The sequence below is a fragment of the Bombina bombina genome, chromosome 12 (genome assembly GCF_027579735.1).
Source record: "Bombina bombina isolate aBomBom1 chromosome 12, aBomBom1.pri, whole genome shotgun sequence".
Classification (NCBI taxonomy): domain Eukaryota; kingdom Metazoa; phylum Chordata; class Amphibia; order Anura; family Bombinatoridae; genus Bombina; species Bombina bombina.
The window spans coordinates 148,399,622-148,423,690 of NC_069510.1; the positions used below are offsets into that span (position 1 = coordinate 148,399,622).

At 35.7% G+C, this 24,069-nt stretch overlaps 1 protein-coding gene across 1 annotated transcript in view; it reads left to right on the plus strand.

Annotated features, from left to right (window-relative positions):
- The window catches only part of NR5A1 (nuclear receptor subfamily 5 group A member 1), a 310,741-nt gene that overhangs the window by 20,623 nt on the left and 266,049 nt on the right, over positions 1 to 24,069 (plus strand). The gene's annotated exons all lie outside the window — the stretch shown is intronic.

Consider the following 24,069-nt stretch of genomic DNA (forward strand, 5'->3'; position numbering starts at 1 on the left):
TAACACTGTTATGAAAAGTTATCAAGATTTGAGGGTAGGAATGGTGAATGATGAAGGAAATTAAGATGCTTGGTTAAGGAGATGTTACACTTTAGGAATTAAGTGCAGATACAGGATGAGGTACTTGATAGGCATCTAGTGTTATGAGTGATAAAGGAGGAGTATAGGTGTGGTGCTGAGACACAGATTTGGGAGTCATTAATATACAGGTAATATGGGAATATACTCAAGGAGTTATGTGTAGACTGAAAAAGAAGGGAACCTAAAATTAAGCCTTGTGGCATCAAAATATAAAGTATCAAATAGGATTCAGAGAGAATGTATGATTACAGCGATAGGAAAAAAGAGGATTATTTGCAAATAGAGTAGGAGTGGTAGGTTGACTGTATCAAAGGCTGCAGATAGATCACAATGTATTATTAAAGAGAAACAGACTTTAGAGTTTGATGTAATAAGGCAATCTGAGGCTGTCACCTTTCTTATTGTTGTCTCAGTTGAGTGTTGTGTAAGAAAGATTGTACAGAGCCAAGAAAATAATTTAATGTAAGGAAATGTGGTGGGAATTTATACATAAAATTAGTTTATAGGTAGGAGACGGTACAAAGCATAGGGGGAAGGCTGTGCCAAGTGAGTTTCTTAAAAATAGGTGTGATGAGATATTGAATGTGTGTGTCAGGATTATAAAAGCAGATAATAAAGAAGATATTGTCATGCATAGGCTCAAATACATCATCCTCTATAACAGGTTTGAAGGAACAGAGTTTTTGGGTAAAGTTGGGCAGATCTTGGAAATGTGTGTCCAGTTAGTGAAGTATTGTGGGATATTATGTGACTGTCATGTCTAACAGAGTTGATTTTGCTTTTGTGAGAAGGAAATGACAGGGGGCAGTAGATGAGGCCATTAAAAGTGGAGAAGAGATGCTTAGGTTTAGAAGGCAGGGATAATTTAAGAATTGAAATTTAGTTCCACTTAAAGAGGTTGAGGGTAAGGTGAATAGGAGCACAGCGTACACGAGAAGTGTTGAAAGACAATAAAGCTATGAGTTATTTTTCTAATACTGCTCAGCAATAACAGGAATATTTTTTTTCAGAGTTGGAATATACTCATGTTAGGAGAGAGATCTGATGGTGGAGAGAAGGATCTTTATGAGTGTGAAAATTGTGTAAATCAATGGGTTTTAGAATTATGTGCTACTGTTTACAGAGATTAAGTGGTAGTAGAATAGTAGGTAGCAATTTTATAGAGGGATTGCATTTTGGAAGAGCATTGGGTATAGAAATGTTTCTTAGGTGATTATGGCCATAAAAGGGACCTATGCAATTGGTGACATGTAAGATCCAATATCGGTGGCTAAAGGTTAAGTCAAGTGGATATCTTGGTGAAAGGACATAGACGGACGTGAGCTAGAGATGCGTTGACACTTGGGGGCAGTGGGATTGTCGGAGAGAATACATCAGTCACCAAAGAAATGTCATGGAACAGAAAGTAGGGCATCCATTTAGCAAACTGATCAAGAAATGATGTGGGTGACCTGAGGAATGAGATATAACAGCAGCCCATAGTAAAAGAGGAGAGAATAGCTAAACCAAATGTGCTTCAAAATAAAGGATGCAATAGCGGTTTCGCCATCAGCACCTCCTGGGGCATTTGGATGAATTTAAGTCCCCATATAATAGAATAATATGGAAGCTGTTTCTTAGTTAGACAGCCAAGTGATCGATGTATTGACAAATGAACAGGTTATGGATAAACATAGGAGTGAGCGCAACACAGTGCACGTGTGAAACGACCTGGAATATACAAGGAATGGATTTTTAGTTTCCTGTGTTTCTTTATTGACAGATTTGTAAGGCATCTATGGTTCAACGATAGCTGGAATGTGGGAAGCCCCCGGATTAAGATTAAATAACTATAAAATATATTTCAAAGAGCAACAAAATTTCTGTCATATTATAGGGGAACAATATTTTTTAATGGTAGAAACAACATGGATGACTTCCAGTGCTGTGCTACATTGTATAAGGCTGAGAGAAATATCTCGGTATCTAGAAGGGAATCTCTCCAAAGTTTGAAAAATTGCAGCCGTGGTGATGGTGATGGGATAGAAAGAGATAAACACACAGACTTCTTTTTCTTTAAAGAGACATCAAAGTACAAAAAGAAAGTCCCCAAAATGATGGCCGCAAGACCAATATTTGGAGCAGATCTTACTGTGCTGCACTTTCTCAAGAATAAATCTGGCTCCATCTTCGGTATTTACATCGGCACAAAATGGCCGAATGCACATTTCTAGCGCAGGGTTAAGTTTCAGAAATCTGTAGTGTGCTCTATCAGTACTCAGAACCGGAAACGTTTCATTTTCAAACTTAAATTAAAGGAAAGGTGACAAACTAAATAAAATGAAACTGCAATGTTGTTTTATTGCACATAATTAACAGTCTCAAAGTGTGTCTGCATAATTTTGCCTGGCATGTCCCTTTGAGAATGGTACAAGACAGTGGCAGCTGGTGATTTTCAAGAGTCGTGGTACATAAAGCTTCAGCCCTGAAAACTCTCTAGGCTCCACCCCTTTGGCTCTCATCCAGACAAAAGGAGAGGGGAGGGGGAGCGCACAAGAATAAAAACCCCCTTACAGTGTAGTATTTAGTGTTTATTTTTAAAGCATAAATAACACATCCAGTACAAATCAAAGTTTTATGTGCACTTGAGTTTACTTCAAGACAGGTATGTAAAATGCATACAATTACAGGATGGATGTATGTTTGTGTAGAAAAATCCAAGACATCTGATACAATGATATAATGTTCCAACTGAAATGTCAGGGAGCAGAAAAAAGGTAAAAAAACAACAACAATATATGCATGTATGGCAAAAGTACCACTTGCTTGTACTGTTTATATCACACAGCCTTTAACCATTTCAAGTCTTTATTAAACGGTTTTGGGTTTTTTTGTACAAAAAGGTAAACGTTCTCATAACAAATTCTTGCTGAGCACTAACCTTTGCAGGAAAACAAACTGACTATAATAGGTCAGCTAATTTTCATATCTCTGGGTAAACAATACACTCTCTCCCTACTGTCCGTGTCCCTCCAAGCCAGAACATATTTTTAGCAGCCTCTGCAAATCCCCACTTACTGGTGAGGATATTTTGGATCTTTGATTTATCTTCTGATCTGGATTCATAACCTGGTGTGTTGCATATAAAATGTGGAGTGGAGTACTGAATAAAACAGTGAGTGCGGTGTCTATCCCCTACTAAACTTTCATGATTCAGCTAGAGCAGAAATTTTAAGCAACTTTCTAATTTACTCCTTTTATCAATTTTTCTTCATTCTCTTGGTATCTTTATTTGAATGTAAGATTAGGAGCAGGCCCATTTTTGGTTCAGAACCTGGGTAGCGCTTGCTGATTGATGGCTACATTTAGACACCAATTAGAAAGTGCTACCCAGGTTCTGAACAAAAAAATAGGAGGGCTCCTAAAGCTTACATTCTTGCTTTTTAAAATAAAGATACTAAGAGAATGAAGAAAATATGATAATAGGGTTAAGGGTTCATTATTCAGATAGAGCATGCAATTTCAAGCAACTTTCTAATTTCCTCTGATTATCATTTTTTCTTTGTTCTCTTGCTATCTTTATTTAAAAAACAGGAAAGTGATGAATAGGAGCCGGTCCATTTTATGTTGAGAACCTGGATTATGCTTGCTTATTGGTGGGTAAAAGTAAGCCTCCAATAAGCAAGCACTATCTATGGTGCTGAACCTAAAATGGTCTGGCTGCTAAGTATTACTTTCCTGCTTTAAAAAAAAAAAAAAAAAATAGCAAGAGAATGAATAAACATTGATAATAGGAGTAAATTAGAAAGTTGCTTAAAATGTCATCCTCTATCTAAATCATGAATAAAAAAATTTGGGTTCAGTGTCCCTTTAAATAAGAAAGTTTCTTAAAACTGCTGCTCTATCTGAAACATGGTTAATTTTGACTAGAATATCCCTTTAATTACCTATGAGACATTTTCAGTGTTGATTTCATAGCCATTTCCATAGTTTATTGGCAGCAATTTTTGCATAATTGTTTCAGTGAAAAATTTAAAGTAATATGAAACCCAAAATGTTTCTTTCATGATTCGAATACAGCATACAATTCTAAACAACTTTCTAATTTACTTCTATTATGAATTTGTCTTTGTTCTCTTGCTATCTTTTGCAAGTATGTTATTCATTTTCATGACCACTAGATAACAGCACTATTACCTGTCATGTAGTGCTACACATACTACCTAGGTATCTCTATAACACATAATATTATACATTAGCAAGATCACAAGATAACAGCACTATTACCTGTCATGTAGTGCTACAGATAATACCTAGGTATCACTATAACACACAATATTATACATTAGCAAGAGCACTAGATAACAGCACTATTACCTGTCATGTAGTGCTACAGATACTACCTAGGTATCTCTATAACACACAATATTATACATTAACAAGAGCCCTAGATAACAGCACTATTACCTGTCATGTAATGCTACAGATGCTACCTAGGTATCTCTATAACACACAATATTATACATTAGCAAGAGCACTAGATAACAGCACTATTACCTGTCATGTAGTGCTACAGATACTACCTAGGTATCTCTATAACACAATATTACACATTAGCAAGATCACTAGATAACAGCACTATTACCTGTCATGTAGTGCTACAGATGCTACCTAGGTATCTCTATAACACATAATATTATACATTAGCAAGAGCACTTGATAACAGCACTATTACCTGTCATGTAGTGCTACAGATGGTACCTAGGTATCTCTATAACACACAGTATTATATATTAGCAAGAGCACTAGATAACAACACTATTACCTGTCATGTAGTGTTACAGATTCTACCTAGGTATCTCTATAACACAATATTATACATTAGTAAGAGCACTAGATAACAGCACTATTACCTGTCATATAGTGTTACAGATACTACCTAGGTATCTCTATAACACACAATATTATACATTATCAAGAGCACTAGATAACAGCACTATTACCTGTCATGTAGTGCTACAGATACTACCTAGGTATCTCTATAACACACAATATTATACATTAGCAAGAGTACTAGATAACAGCACTATTACCTGTCATGTAGTGCTATAGATACTACCTAGGTATCTCTATAACACATAATATTATACATTAGCAAGAGCACTAGATGGCAGCACTATTACCTGTCATGTAGTGCTACAGATACAACCTAGGTATCTCTATAACACAATATTATACATTAGCAATAGCACTAGATAACAGCACTATTACCTGTCATGTAGTGCTACAGATACTATCTAGGTATCTCTATAACACACAATAGTATACATTAGCAAGAGAACTAGATAACAGTACTATTACCTGTCATGTAGTGCTACAGATACTACCTAGGTATCTCCATAACACACAATATTATACATTAGCAAGAGCACTATATAACAGCACTATTACCTGTCATGTAGTGCTACAGATACTACCTAGGTATCTCTATAACATAATAGTATACATTAGCAAGAGCACTAGATAACAGCACTATTACCTGTCATGTAGTGGTACATATACTACCTAGGTATCTCTATAACACACAATATTATACATTAGCAAGAGCACTAGATAACAGCACTATTACCTGTCATGTAGTGCTACAGATACTACCTAGGTATCTCTATAACACACAATATTATACATTAGCAAGAGCACTAGATAACAGCACTATTACCTGTCATGTAGTGCTACAGATACTACCTAGGTATCTCTATAACACACAATATTATACATTAGCAAGAGCACTAGATAACAGCACTATTACCTGTCATGTAGTGCTAGAGATACTACCTATGTATCTCTATAACACACAATATTATACATTAGAAAGAGCACTAGATAACAGCACTATTACCTGTCATGTAGTGCTACAGATACTACCTAGGTATCTCTATAACACATAATATTATACATTAGCAAGAGCACTAGATAACAGCACTATTACCTGTCATGTACTGCTACAGATACTACCTAGGTATCTCTATAACATACAATATTATACATTAGCAAGAGCACTAGATAACAGCACTATTACCTGTCATGTAGTGCTACAGATACTACCTAGGTATCTCTATAACACAATATTATACATTAGCAAGAGCACTAGATAACAGCCCTATTACCTATCATGTAGTCCTGCAGATGCTACCTAGGTATCTCTATAACACACAATATTATACATTAGCAAGAGCACTAGATAACTGCACTATTACCTGTCATGTAGTGCTACAGATACTACCTAGTTATCTCTATAACACACAATATTATACATTAGCAAGAGCACTAAATAACAGCACTATTACCTGTCATGTAGTGCTACAGATATTATCTAGGCATCTCTATAACACAATATTATACATTAGCAAGAGCACTAGATAACAGCCCTATTACCTATCATGTAGTGCTACAGATACCACCTAAGTATCTCTATAACACACAATATTATACATTAGCAAGAGCACTAGATAACAGCACTATTACCTGTCATGTAATGCTACAGATGCTACCTAGGTATCTCTATAACACACAATATTATACATTAGCAAGAGCACTAGATAACAGCACTATTACCTGTCATGTAGTGCTACAGATACTACCTAGGTATCTCTATAACACATAATATTATACATTAGCAAGAGCACTAGATAACAGCACTATTACCTGTCATGTAGTGCTACATATACTACCTAGGTATCTCTATAACACATAATATTATACATTAGCAAGAGCACTAGATAACAGCACTATTACCTGTCATGTAGTGCTACAGATACTACCTAGGTATCTCTATAACACACAATATTATACATTAGCAAGAGCACTAGATAACAGCACTATTACCTGTCATGTAGTGCTACAGATACTACTTAGGTATCTCTATAACACACAATATTATACATTAGCATGGCACTAGATAACAGCACTATTACCTGTCATGTAGTGTTACAGATACTACCTAGGTATCTCTATAACACACAATATTATACATTAGCAAGAGCACTAGATAACAGCACTATTACCTGTCATGTAGTGTTACAGATACTACCTAGGTATCTCTATAACACAATATTATACATTAGCAAGAGCAGTAGATAACAGCACTATCACCTGTCATGTAGTGCTACAGATACTACCTAGGTATCTCTATAACACATAATATTATACATTAGCAAGAGCACTAGATAAGAGCACTATTACCTGTCATGTAGTGCTACAGATACTACCTAGGTATCTCTATAACACACAATATTATACATTAGCAAGAGCACTAGATAACAGCACTATTACCTGTCATGTAGTGCTACAGATATTATCTAGGCATCTCTTTAACACAATATTATACATTAGCAAGAGCACTAGATAACAGCACTATTACCTGTCATGTAGTGCTACAGATACTACCTAGGTATCTCTATAACACATAATATTAAACATTAGCAAGAGCACTAGATAACAGCACTATTACCTGTCATGTAGTGCTAAAGATACTACCTAGGTATCTCTATAACACACAATATTATACATTAGCAAGAGCACTAGATAGCAGCACTATTACCTGTCATGTAGTGCTACAGATAATATCTAGGTATCTCTATAACATAATATTAAACATTAGCAAGAGCACTATATAACAGCACTATTACTTGTCATGTACTGCTACAGATACTACCTGGGTATCTCTATAACTGACAATATTATACATTAGCAAGAGCACTAGATAACAGCACTATTACCTGTCATGTAGTGCTACAGATACTACCTAGGTATCTTTATAACACAATATTATACATTAGCAAGAGCACTAGATAACAGCCCTATTACCTATCATGTAGTGCTGCAGATGCTACCTAGGTATCTCTATAACACACAATATTATACATTAGCAAGAGCACTAGATAACTGCACTATTACCTGTCATGTAGTGCTACAGATACTACCTAGTTATCTCTATAGCACACAATATTATACATTAGCAAGAGCACTAGATAACAGCACTATTACCTGTTATGTAGTGCTACAGATACTACCTAGGTATCTCTATAACACACAATATTATACATTAGCAAGAGCACTAGATAACAGCACTATTACCTGTCATGTAATGCTACAGATGCTACCTAGGTATCTCTATAACACACAATATTATACATTAGCAAGAGCACTAGATAACAGCACTATTACCTGTCATGTAGTGCTAAAGATACTACCTAGGTATCTCTATAACACACAATATTATATATTAGCAAGAGCACTAGATAACAGCACTATTACCTGTCATGTAGTGCTACAGATACTACCTAGGTATCTCTATAACACAATATTATACATTAGCAAGGGTACTAAATAACAGCACTATTACCTGTCATGTAGTGCTACAGATACTACCTAGGTATCTCTATAACACACAATATTATACATTAGCAAGAGCACTAGATAACAGCACTATTACCTGTCATGTAGTGCTACAGATACTACCTAGGTATCTCTATAACACAATATTATACATTAGCAAGGGTACTAAATAACAGCACTATTACCTGTCATGTAATGCTACAGATGCTACCTAGGTATCTCTATAACACACAATATTATACATTAGCAAGAGCACTAGATAACAGCACTTTTACCTGTCATGTAGTGCTACAGATACTACCTAGGTATCTCTATAACACAATATTATACATTAGCAAGGGTACTAAATAACAGCACTATTACCTGTCATGTAGTGCTACAGATACTACCTAGGTATCTCTATAACACACAATATTATACATTAGCAAGAGCACTAGATAACAGCACTATTACCGTTCATGTAGTGCTACAGATACTACCTAGGTATCTCTATAACACAATATTATTCATTAGCAAGAACATTAGATAACAGCACTATTACCTGTCATGTAGTGCTACAGATACTACCTAGGTATCTCTATAACACAATATTATACATTAGCAAGAGCACTAGATAACAGCCCTATTACCTATCATGTAGTCCTGCAGATGCTACCTAGGTATCTCTATAACACACAATATTATACATTAGCAAGAGCACTAGATAACAGCACTATTACCTGTCATGTAGTGCTAAAGATACTACCTAGGTATCTCTATAACACACAATATTATATATTAGCAAGAGCACTAGATAACAGCACTATTACCTGTCATGTAGTGCTACAGATACTACCTAGGTATCTCTATAACACAATATTATACATTAGCAAGGGTACTAAATAACAGCACTATTACCTGTCATGTAGTGCTACAGATACTACCTAGGTATCTCTATAACACACAATATTATACATTAGCAAGAGCACTTGATAACAGCACTATTACCTGTCATGTAGTGCTACAGATACTACCTAGGTATCTCTATAACACACAATATTATACATTAGCAAGGCTACTAAATAACAGCACTATTACCTGTCATGTAATGCTACAGATGCTACCTAGGTATCTCTATAACACACAATATTATACATTAGCAAGAGCACTAGATAAGAGCACTATTACCTGTCATGTAGTGCTACAGATACTACCTAGGTATCTCTATAACATAATATTATACATTAGCAAGGGTACTAAATAACAGCACTATTACCTGTCATGTAGTGCTACAGATACTACCTAGGTATCTCTATAACACACAATATTATACATTAGCAAGAGCACTAGATAAGAGCACTATTACCTGTCATGTAGTGCTACAGATACTACCTAGGTATCTCTATAACATAATATTATACATTAGCAAGGGTACTAAATAACAGCACTATTACCTGTCATGTGGTGCTACAGATAGTACCTAGGTATCTCCATAACACACAATATTATACATTAGCAAAAGCACTAGATAACAGCACTATTACCTGTCATGTAGTGCTACAGATACTACCTAGGAATCTCTATAACTTACAATATTATACATTAGCAAGAGCACTAGATAACAGCACTATTACCGTTCATGTAGTGCTACAGATACTACCTAGGTATCTCTATAACACAATATTATACATTAGCAAGAACATTAGATAACAGCACTATTACCTGTCATGTAGTGCTACAGATACTACCTAGGTATCTCTATAACACAATATTATACATTAGCAAGAGCACTAGATAGCACTATTACCTGTCATGTAGTGCTACAGATGCTACCTAGGCATCTCTATAACACACAATATTATACATTAGTAAGAGCACTAGATAACAGCACTACTACCTGTCATGTAGTGCTACAGATACTACCCAGGTATCTCTATAACACAATATTATACATTAGCAAGAGCACTAGATAACAGCACTATTACCTGTCATGTAGTGCTACAGATACTACCTAGGTATCTATATAACACACAATATTATGCATTAGCAAGAGCACTAGATAACAGCACTATTACCTGTCATGTAGTGCTACAGATACTACCTAGGTATCTCTATAACACACAATATTATACATTAGCAAGAGCATTAGATAACAACACTATTACCTGTCATGTAGTGCTATAGATGCTACCTAGCTATCTCTATAACACAATATTATAAATTAGCAAGATCACTAGATAACAGCACTATTACTTGTCATGTAGTGCTACAGATACTACCTAGGTATCTCTATAACACACAATATTATACATTAGCAAGAGCACTAGATAACAGCACTATTACCTGTCATGTAGACTACAGATAATACCTAGGTATCTCTATAACACACAATATTATACATTAGCAAGAGCACTAGATAACAGCACTATTACCTGTCATGTAGTGCTACAGATGCTACCTAGGTATCTCTATAACACAATATTATACATTAGCAAGAGCACTAGATAACAACACTATTACCTGTCATGTAGTGCTATAGATGCTACCTAGGTATCTCTATAACACAATATTATACATTAGCAAGAACATTAGATAACAGCACTATTACCTGTCATGTAGTGCTACAGATACTACCTAGGTATCTCTATAACACAATATTATACATTAGCAAGAGCACTAGATAGCACTATTACCTGTCATGTAGTGCTACAGATGCTACCTAGGCATCTCTATAACACACAATATTATACATTAGTAAGAGCACTAGATAACAGCACTACTACCCGTCATGTAGTGCTACAGATACTACCTAGGTATCTCTATAACACACAATAGTATACATTAGCAAGAGCACTAGATAACAGCACTATTACCTGTCATGTAGTGCTACAGATACTACCTAGGTATCTCTATAACACACAATATTATACATTAGCAAGAGCACTAGATAACAGCACTATTACATGTCATGTAGTGCTACAGATACTACCTAGGTATCTCTATAACACACAATATTATACATTAGCAAGAGCACTAGATAACAGCACTATTACCTGTCATGTAGTGCTACAGATGCTACCTAGGTATCTCTATAACACACAATATTATACATCAGCAAGAGCACTAGATAACAGCACTATCACCTGTCATGTAGTGCTACAGATACTACCTAGGTATCTGTATAACACACAATATTATACATTAGCAAGAGCACTAGATAACAGCACTATTACCTGTTATGTAGTGCTACAGATACTACCTAGGTATCTGTATAACACACAATATTATACATTAGCAAGAGCACTAGATAACAGCACTATTACCTGTCATGTAGTGCTACAGATACTACCTAGGTATCTCTATAACACAATATTATACATTAGCAAGAGCACTAGATAACAGCACTATTACCTGTCATGTAGTGCTACAGATACTACCTAGGTATCTATATAACACACAATATTATGCATTAGCAAGAGCACTAGATAACAGCACTATTACCTGTCATGTAGTGCTACAGATACTACCTAGGTATCTCTATAACACACAATATTATACATTAGCAAGAGCATTAGATAACAACACTATTACCTGTCATGTAGTGCTATAGATGCTACCTAGGTATCTCTATAACACACAATATTATACATTAGCAAGAGCACTAGATAACAGCACTATTACCTGTCATGTAGTGCTACAGATACTACCTAGGTATCTCTATAACACATAATATTATACATTAGCAAGAGCACTAGATAACAGCACTATTACCTGTCATGTAGTGCTACAGATACTACCTAGGTATCTCTATAACACACAATATTATACATTAGCAAGAGCACTAGATAACAGTACTATTACCTGTCATGTAGTGCTACAGATACTACCTAGGTATCTCTATAACACATAATATTATACATTAGCAAGAACACTAGATAACAGCAATACCTGTCATGTAGTGCTACAGATACTACCTAGGTATCTCTATATCACACAATATTATACATTAGCAAGAGCACTAGATAACTTCACTATTACCTGTCATGTAGTGCTACAGATACTACCTAGGTATCTCTATAACACACAATATTATACATTAGCTAGAGCACTAGATAGCAGCACTATTACCTGTCATGTAGTGCTACAGATACTACCTAGGTATCTCTATATCACACAATATTATACATTAGCAAGAGCACTAGATAACAGCACTATTACCTGTCATGTAGTGCTACAGATACTACCTAGGTATCTCTATAACATAATATTATAAATTAGCAAGATCACTAGATAACAGCACTATTACCTGTCATGTAGTACTACAGATACTACCTAGGTATCTCTATAACACACAATATTATACATTAGCAAGAGCACTAGATAGCAGCACTATTACCTGTCATATAGTGCTACAGATGCTACCTAGGTATCTCTATAACACACAATATTATACATTAGCAAGAGCACTAGATAACAGCACTATTACCTGTCATGTAGTGCTACAGATGCTACCTAGGTATCTCTATAACACAATATTATACATTAGCAAGATCACGAGATAACAGCACTATTACCTGTCATGTAGTGCACCAGATGGCTACCTAGGTATCTCTTCAACACATAATATCATGGGAACAAAGGAAATTTGATAATAGAATGGAATTTTTTTTTAAAATGATATGTTCTGAATCAGATTTTTATTTTTGGAGTTTTATATCCCTTTAATAAATCTCAATTCTGTTTTTTTTTTATCTCAATCCAAATTCCCGATACTTAGCAACACATTTATGGGGCCATTCTACACTTATAGAATTCAACATAAAAAATGACCTGATAAACCCACAACAACACTTTTAACTTATTAGTGAGTACTCCAATATGGTGTTGAAGCTAACAATGGTTTTGCACGTGGGTAAATTCCTCCCCGCCATAGTTAATGACATTAGCAAGCAAATATATTCAAGCCCTAACTGCTCCATTGATTAAAGTTAATACAAATGTAGCCACATTGTTAACACAACAAACACAGAAGTGCATGCACACTATACTGATAATGAGAGATGCACATTTGTTAAGGAAATCGGATTTTCATTACTTTTAACAAAACAAATATCCAAATGAATGCACCACTGTAAATAAAGAAAATGAAAAAAAAATACTGATGAAAATATTCATTTGTTTACTTTAGGTTTTTTAAGCCGGTAATACTTACCTTACCATGTTCAAGTTAAAAGTTGATAATGCCCATGTTCAAATCCCTCAGGAATAGTAAAGTCAAATTAAACTTTCATGACTCAGATAGGGCATGTCATTTTAAAGAACTTTCCAATTTTCTTTTATCATCAAATTTGCTTTGTTCTCTTGGTATTCTTTGTTGAAAGCTAAACCTAGGTAGACTCATGCTAATTTCTAAGCCCTTAAAGGCTGCCTCTTATCTCAGTGCATTTTGACAGTTTTTCACGCCTAGATACCACTACTTCATGTGTGTCATATAGATAAGATTGTGCTCACTACCGTGGAGTTATTTATGAGTCAGCACTAATTGGCTAAAATGCAAGTCTGTAAAAAGAACTGAAATAAGGGGCAGTCTGCAGAGGCTTAGATACAAGATAATCACAGAGGTGAAAGTGTTGATTGGGCAAAACTGAGGAATTGGTCATAAAGGGATTATCTCTCTTTTTAAAGAATAACAATTCTGGAGTAGACTGTCCCTTTAAAATGATCAAAAATAATAAAAGATATATGTTTAGGAATTAACTGAATCAGAGGATGCCGGTGAACAACTTTTATGATTCTTTTTCTACAGTCAGAAAGCTACAGGTTTTTGTGGAATGTAATCATTTATCTTTTTATATGTATATTATTGTACTATTTTGGGTCATTTTACAATAATTTCTGAATTTTGGGAATAAATAGCTAGTTGAAATTGTCATCCACTGAAAGCTTTGTTTATGCCAAACAATATATATAGATTTGGTACATTTCTGTTTAAACAGAGTGATTGCAAAAATGCTAAAAATTCTCTGGTACTTTGGGCAAGTTATTCTGTGAAATGAAGGGGTTAAAAAAACAGCCAAGCTATCTTGCTTGAAACAAGTCAGAATATATTTTCTGATAGTTGTAGAATTTGTAAAAACAAAAACTAGCAGGCCAGATTTTCATTATATCTGAACTAGAGCACAGGTGAAATAATCATCTGATCAGTAACCATGGTAACTGGCCTGTTCTCAACCATCTTGTGCCCTAGTTCAGCTATCATGAATATCTGTCCTTTTAGGGGTCTCAAGGACTCAAATTGAGAAACACTGCTCTAAAGGATGAGAATAAAGCTTTCAAATTGTCCCTTTTCGCGGGATAGGGGCTGTTATTGCACTAGATGGGCTAGGGACGCTCATTAGAATGCTGAGGGGACGGCTTGTTCAGGTCAATCTTCCTCTCAATTTGAAATGAGCAGTATATATATTTTTCTGATACAGTTCAAATTCACTTCAATTTGCTGGCCCCCTGTCTCATGTGACAGCTGTCAGCCAATCACAGACTCATATGCATATACATAGTGAACTCTTGCACATGCTCAGGAGGAACCAGTGCCTCACTAAATGTACATACAATTATTGTGCACAATTTGATCATGGAATTGAATTGGAAACTCTCTTAAAATTACATGCTTTATCTGAATAATAATTTTTTTACATTTTTAAGTTTAATTTTAACCTTAATTTCCCTTTAAGTGTCTGATGCACAAGAATGGCTAACAATGCAGAAAACACTTAATAAACACACTTATAAAATGGCTTCTGTAAATGGGTGTAATGGTTAAATATTCACATTTCTGTTTTGTTAAGGTATAGTAGTCTCACTGGGTAAAATGAGAACTAAGACATAGTTTAGGAGTCTTGTAGATATAAATAAGGTTCTAAAAAAACAACATTGTGAAGTTTTCTTGCCTAAAGTTATCTATGTCTTTATTATCTAAAGCTCCCTGGGTTTGTGAGATTCTATAAGACCACTATAAAGACCCTGTTCTAATTCTCTAAAGGTGGTAATTACCTTGAGAACAGCGTGTCTCACAAAGTGGTGTTCACTGCATTATATGTGATCTTATGAAATGAATAAATGAAACAGTAAAATAAAAATATGCATAAAAATGTAGTATTGTTTAGTATTGTTTAATCACATTAAAAATTGTTCTGCAAAAATCATATTTTATAAAAATTTTTAATTTTATTGCATAGGATAAATACTGTTTAATAGACATGTGCATTTGACTTCGGATGAACCTGTATTCGTCCAAATATTGCCTAATTTGTTCCTTCTACACATAACCCTCTACACTAAATAACGCTTAACCCCTAAAGCGCCACAACCCCATCAAAATAAACCCCTACTCTATTAACCCCTAAACTACCATAACCCCATCACAATGAACCCCCTACAGTGTACTTAACCCCTAAACTGCCACAACCCCCATCGCAATAAAAAAACCCTATTCTATTAACAGCTAACCCCCCAAAATCCCTAACCTAAGACCCCCTAAGTTAAAAAATAAACACCAACAGTAAAAAAACTAAAAACTAAAAAAAATAAATCCCTATACTAAAACTAAATAAAAAAAATAGCCCCTTAAAAATCCTTTTCTAAAATTAAAGTATATGAGCATGTATTTGCAAATACATTTGCAAATACATGTCCCCCCTAAAAATGTCCCCCTAAAAAACCCTACCCTAAAAATATACTAAAAAAACCCTATACAAAAAAATAATACCCGCCCCCAAAAAAAAAACTAAGACTAGAACCCCAAGTTTTAACCACCATCTTGAATCCGGTTCCTTAAAGGGACAGTCAAGTCCAAAAAAAACTTTCATGTTTCAAATAATAGTAATTTTTAACAACTTTCCAATTTACTTTTATCACCAATTTTGCTTTGTTCTCTTGGAATTCTTAGTTGAAAACTAAACCTAGGAGGTTCATATGCTAATTTCTTAGACCTTGAAGGCCGCCTCTAATCTAAATGCATTTTGATAGTTTTTTACCACTAGAGGGCATTAGTTCACATGTTTCATATAGATAACATTGAGCTCATGCACGTGAATTTATCATGGAGACAGCTCTGATTGGCTAAAATGCAAGTCTGTCAAAATAACTGAAATAAGGGGGCAGTCTGCTGAGGCTTAGATACAAGGTAATTACAGAGGTAAAATGTGTATAATTATAACTGTGTTGTTTATGCAAAACTGGGGAATTGGTAATTAAGGGATTATCTATCTTTTAAAACAACAAAAATTCTGGGGTTGACTGTCCCTTTAAGGGTGGCAGCTGGTGTACTGTGATGGCGGGTCCATGGCGGTGGTCCTTTACAGTGGGGGTCTTCTCCGGCAATGGTCCTCTCTGGTGTCGGTCCTCTCCAGCAGTCCACTGAAGCGGTCTTTGCAGTTGTCCTCCTCTTCTTTCTTCTGAGGTGTCTTCATGATGTACACAAAACACTTAACTTTGATGGAAACTATGCCTTTATATCAGTCCCAGGTGTTCTCCAGTTACCTTCTCTCTCCCCTGTAAAGTTCTGTATCTCAGAGAGCTTCATTACTTTCTATGGAAGGCACCTCTCATCTCTCTGTAACTTCCAGATTCTATCCTTCTACTTATAGAATTCAGTGACTTCAGCCCCTAAGAAGTCAGCACTATAATTTATGTCCAAACTAGAGAATCTTCGTTTATTGTGCCCATAGAAAGAGAAAAAAGCTCTCTGGGAAACTGAAGCTGTCAGTTTTTCAGTTTTATTTTAAATAGAAGAAACACGAAGTACAATTTAAAGTGAATGTAAATTGTGATGCTAAAGTGCCCGGTTTTTAAAACTTTGATTAAAAACAGGGGCACTTTAATTCATCAAAATTTACATTTCACTCCTGTTGTGAAAAAAAACTTACCTTTTATTCTTCACAGCAGCTCCAGCTTCCTCCACCCATCGCAAAGCCTCTTCCTGGGTCTAAAATGAGGCATCCGGCTTCCTCCAATCACAGAGTTGAATCAGACACTGATTCCCCCGGGGGGGGGGGAAGCTGTGATTGGAGGATGACCTATCAATCATTTCTGACATTGATGGCTTGTGAGACCGGAGGAAGCTGGAGCTGCTGTGAAGATTAAAAGGTAAGTTTTCTTTCACAACAGGAGTGAAATGTAAATTTTGATGACTTAAAGTGCCCCTGTTTTTAATCGAAGTTTTGAAAACCGGGCACTTTAGCATCAAAATTTACATTCACTTTAATTTGTAAAAGATGCACATAAATATATAAAGTATAATCCTAATTTGTTAAGACTACACAGAAACTTTGAAAGCATAATCAGATTTTGTAAAATCACAATCCTAACTACACCACTGTATACAAAATAAAATACAAAATAGAAAGTGCAAATTTTAAATGTAATAAAATATAATCTGAATTGTAAAGTAATATAGAATACAAAGCACAAAGTATAAATGTAGCAGAACTGTCATGTCATGCTGTGCTATATTGCACTGTGCTTGTCGCTCCTTCACATACAGAAATGCAGGGAATACCCCTTAAAGAAGTATGGTAAGATCTGACTTTTAAGAAATTCACCAGGGATCTCGCTGTGCTGGAGGATCATTTAAGATTAGCTCACCTGCGCACCTTTTCAAAACTTGTTCTTAATGATGTAGCTCATTTACAGCATGAAATGGCAGTCAAATCTAAAAAAAGGCATCATTAATAATTTCTCTCAGTCTGATAGATTGGCACTACAGTCCCCCAGGCAGAACAGTGAGGCAGTGTTAAAGCAAGCCGATAAAGGCGGGGCCACTGTATTCCTTGATAAGAGTTATTACATTGAGGAGATACTGTTCCAACTTTTAGACTCAGAGGTGTATATAAAACTGGATTCTTATACGAAGTTTAAGAGTCAAAAAGAGATAGCTACATTATTAAAATGGGCTTTGTGTAATGGTATTATTAATGAGAAAGCAAATCAATTCCTTAAGAAAAGTGATGGTTTAACACCTATATTTTACACACTGCCTAAAGTATATAAAAGCATTAGCAAATCCACGGGTCATCCTATTGTGACTAGCACAGACTCTATATTTCCCAATATGGCCATTTATTTGTATAAGATTCTTTGTCCATTTGTGGAACAAGCTCAGTCCTTCATTAAAGATACTGGGGATTTTTTGAAAAAATTAGAGAATGTTACATTGTCAGGGGATAAATACATTTTATATTCCTTGGCTGTAGTAAGCTTTTACTCCTCAATTAGTAATAATAGTAGCTTAGGGGCAATTCACCAAACTCTTTTTCAGATGTGCAATGCACTTTTCTGATTGAATTATTACATTTAATTTTGAGATGTTATTATTTTTGTTTCAGGACCAGTTTTATTTACAGGTTCAAGATACGGCGATGGGTTCCAATGTCGCCCCCAATTATGCCAATATTTTCATGGATATTTTGTTTATGAAAATCCTTTATTTCTTCAATATGATGCCATATGGTGGCGCTATATTGACAACATCTTCGGTATTTGGGTGGACGACATTGGGACCCTATTGTAGTTTGTGGGAGAATTGATCAATTCATCTAGATTGATTAAATTTAAACTCAACTTTAGTGAAAGCAATATTCAGTTTTTGGACACATTCGTATATAAGAAGGATGGTAGATTATCTGTCGATATATACAGGAAAGATATTGAGTGCAACAATTTGTTGCAATATGATAGTGCCCATCCTCCTTCTTTACTAAAATCTCTGCCCTTTAGTTAGCTACTCAGGATGAGAAGAATTGTGTTTGATGAAACCTTGGTTGATAATAGAGCTAGGAAAATGGGTGAATTATTCATTGACAGGGGATACCCAGAGGACCCTATAAAGGAGGGTATAAGTAAAGTTAAGGCTATGTCAAGTCAACAAGTGTTGAAAGGTTCAACTAGGAATGATGGCATGAAGAACATGAATAGACTTGTGTTCGCTACTACATATAATAAACAAAGTAGAAGGATTATGGGTATAATCAAAAGGCATTGGCATGTATTGAAAGGATGTAATCCATCAGTATTGGAATTCCAGGATTTGACTATGCCTGCATATAAGAGGGCCCAACCCCTTAGGGACCAATTTACTAGAACTGATATAGGCACATATAAAGGTGATGGAATTGGATATATCACTACAAAGAATATGGGGTGTTACCCTTGCCTTGGCTGCTTCAGTTGTAGCAACATGATCAAAGGGAAACATTTCTATCATCCCCACTCAGGTAGGGAATTTATGATTAATGATTACCTCACATGTAATTCAGAATACATTATGCATTTAATTAAATGCCCATGTGGCCTTATTTATGTAGGGGAGTCTACAAAAAAAGCCAGGGAACACCTTAACCAACACAAGTCTAATATTAGAAAGGAGGACTTGGAGGCTCCTGTCTCCAACCATTTTGTGAGGGCAGGGCATCATATCTCCCAGCTTAAATTTCAGGTAATTGAACAAGTTAGAAGACCTAGAAGAGGTGGCAACAGAGAGTTGATCCTGAAGAGGCGTGAAGCCTTCTGGAGCTTCAAATTAGATACCATGCATCCTAGGGGGTTGAACCGTGAACTGGATTGGTCCTTATTTCTGTGATTAATATTACATATGATTCAAAAAAGTTATAATATGGGAATATTAGTGTATATATTGGAAGGGGATGGTTTCACTTATTTTGTGTTTTTAATATTTTCTGTGTATCTGGGTATAGAATATTTAATCGGTTGAGGTTGTATTTAAGATGTAATATGATAATGACCAACAGAGGGCGTTGTATGTACTCATTAAATGTATGCACCTGGTAATTGTTTACCTGTTGGGTATAAGTAGGTGTGCATGTAATACCCAGAATGCTCACATGATTAAGGGTTGAATCCTGAAACGTTGTGTATTTTGCTCTCTGTACCCCTAAATAAATGTATTTACTTCATTGGGACAAGTGCTGCTGCCTTTTTGGATTTCTTGGAGTTTCTCCTTCCTGGCAGCTTGCATGGTCTGGTAAGCTGATGTGCTGAACTGAGCTATTGGATTTAGCTATAATCTGTAAGAATATACTTTTTTGTAAATTGGGGGGGGGGGGGGGGATATATACTTATCCCCAAGTAAAAGATAATGAGTTTTCACATAAAAGGGTGAAAGTAAAAGCTGTTTTATTTTTGAGGAAGGCACCCATCTTGCAAGAAATTCTTGAAAAATAGTAGCTATGGTAAGAAAATGCAGTAATTTCAGTGGAGAAGGTCTTAATAGTGCATGTGTTAAACATTCAACCATTATTGTATACCCCAAGGCAGAACATGCTGTGATCTGAGATGTCATAGCAGAAAATGGATTATGACTGCTGAAAGAATGGGACACATGCAGGAACTGTTAGCACTTTAACTTTGCAGCTCTGCTCCACATCAGACAGTTCTCTTCCAACAGAGCTTTGCTCTGGCTGCATTGTATAGTTTTTCTTTAACACAGCATCCAGAGTAAAGTGCTGTTTGAAGAGAACAGTTTAGAGCAGCGCTGCAAAGCGGCAGCATACTGATTCGTGATTGGCTCTCAGGGATTTTTCAACCCTGCCCCCTAGCCTTTCCCAGTTTGCAAAGCTGTGATTTCTGAATGTAAGATATTCTTGTGAGCAGTGCACCTTTATTAATTACTACATTTCTACCTTATGATGTTAGACCAAATTTTTTCAAGAAACATTTTACAAAACTAACAAAAATGTCTTATTTTCTCTGCAACTAATTTACAATGCAATTCAACTGGTGCTTTAGTGTAACTGCCTAATGTAATTTGATTTTTATTTCAAAATGACCTGCAGAAAATTTTTCACTAAATAAATCTCATCCCATTAAGTGAGGAAAAGTTCTGCCTCTGGGATTGTATAAACAAATCATTCAAATACTAAAATGAATAAAAATGAATGGCTTAGAGATTCAGATTCAACATCCCAAACATCCAAAGATTTTACTTTTTTTTCAAAGAATTAGCAGGTATTGTGAGTATAGCTAAATGGTAGCTGATTGTAAAGATGAATGATTCCTACAATGTCTTACAAAAAGCAAAGATATTGAATACCAAGTTGCAAGATGTAATTTACTTGTCTGAGCTTGCAGACAAATTACTCAGTTTGAGCTTTAGCAAAGCATGTGTATAATGTATACTTTAATGGGAATACATGAAGAATAACCAAAAGTGGACTTTTATATGCTCAAGACTTTGAAAATAATGTTTTCATACTTCACAATGAGGAAAAGGCCAACACAGCTAAGTACTGATAAAAGCTTAAACTCTATCCTCTGGTGACATAATAGACTTAGACTTGTAGACATTTGTGAACTACAGAAAAAAAGATTAGTAAGAAGGAATCACTTAAATAAGCACAAAGTACCCACAAAAGTATATATAGTACTAACAATTATTAAAGATTACTCTACATGTTATTTGACCTTTCTCATGAAGGACAAAGCACAATTTGTTGAGAAGATTAATGCCTATATCACAAATGTTGAGAAGCAGCTCATCTGGAAATTTTAAGCATTGCTAACAGAAAATGATGTCGATAATAGAAATAATTGATCCTAATTAGAGATTGTTTGAAATGGCGCATGCTAAAAGTATCTTGATTGCTGCACAAATACTGGTCTTATACACTTATGGCAGCTGGTTTCCTGCAAAATAAAGTGTTTAGAAAGGAAACAGGCAGAACCATTCTGAACTATGGTTTTGGAGAACACCTACTTTTAGGTGAGCCAGAGCATATTGCATAAAAAAGCAGTCCTAACAGAATGGCGATAGATAGGACTAAAGATTATCTTTGTGGAAGGTGGTAAGGGCTGTTAACTTCAGAGTGAGCAAGTCAGTGCACATTTCCCTGGCATGAAGCTCCGCAGAGAGGGACAAACTCATCAAGAACCGTTGCTTGTGGAATGACCAGCTAGAAGTTCAGTAGCCTACACCTGGGTAGCGCTTGCTGATTGATGGCTAAATGCAGCCACCAATCAGCAAGCGCTATCCAGGGTTCTGAACCAAAAAATGGGCTAGCGTCTAAGCTTACATTCCTGCTTTTTCAAATAAAGATACCAAGAAAATGAGCAAAAATTGATAATAGGAGTAAATTAGAAAGTTGCTTAAATTTGAATCATGAAAAAAAAATGGGTTCAGTATCCATTTAAAGGGCTATTATGTATGAGGATACAGCAACAGTTTTCAAGTCAAGCAGAACCATGCCTCTTTACCAGGAATATAAATGGAAAAATGACTTATGTTCTAGTATATGTAAATGATCTTATTTATACAATGAATGAAAACAGAACTGTATGGAGATTGTTCCACAACTGATTAAAGATATTGAAATGTAAAGAATGGGAGGGATAGTAAAGTAAAGAAGGATACCAGATATCATCTCTAGACCCCTAGTGGATTTGCTAATGCCAGAATCAAAGCCTATTTGATGCACTACAACGAGCACTGCTTGTGCAAACACAAAATAAAGGTAAACACCAAACACATACACATTAATGACACACAGTAACACATGTGAACCCAAAGGGGTTTGTCGAGATACAGTTCTGACAAAAATGGTAGTTGATATTTTGTCAAAGCTCTTGCTTAAATATTATTTTTTATAAACTCTTGAAGACAAATTTTGTGAGTTTAAAGGGACGGTCTAGTCAGAATTAAACTTTCACCAAGGTAGTTAGGCAAACAATGATTTGAAGTAACCAAGTGGGTATTTGAGTAAAAGTTGGATGCAGATGATTACGAAGCAAGACTAGTGGTGAAAGGATTTGCCCCCAAAACTGGAGCAGACTACAGCAAGATATCAGTTGAGTATCACAGCATTTGTATATAATTATTTTATATTTTTAAGTTAAATATTTTAGCAAGAATGTGTGAGAATCTCATTCAGTGTACAGCTTGCCATATGTTTGCATGACTGGAGCAGCCACTTCTGGGATTATATGTTTGTGGCAAGTGTGAGCATATTGTCTCTTTAGAAACTCATATTGGAGATCTGGAGGAACAAATTGCAACACTGCATGAAATTCAGACAATTGAAAGGGAAATGGATAGGACTGAGCTGGTTGTTAATGGTTCCAGCAGTGGGAATGGGGAGGATTCAGATGAGGAGACTCCAGGATGTGGCTGGGTCACAGTTAGAGGGCGAAGTAAAGGTAAGCGGAAGAGACGGGCCAGTTCTGAGCTGGTACACCCCAATAGATTTGCCAGATTAAGTGAAGATGTTGGGGATATCAGTTCAGGGGTGGCAGTGTCAGAGAGGGCTGTGTTGCTCAGTATAGTGAACAGTCCTTTAGCTGTGGAAGAGGAGCATACTATGGTGGGCAGTCCTTCAGTCATGGTAGAGGGGCATACTATAGTTAACAGTCCTTCAGTCATGGAAGAGGGGCATACAAGTCAGGGCCTGAGACAGATGTTGGTGGTAGGAGACTCTAATATTAGGAAGGTTGATAGGGTAATTTATCATCCAGACCCTTTAAATAGAACAGTTTTCTGTCTTCCATGGGCTCGTGTTAGGCATATTGTGGAGCGTATTGATAGATTTTTAGAGGGATGTGGGTCTGATCCTGCAGTCATGGCGCATA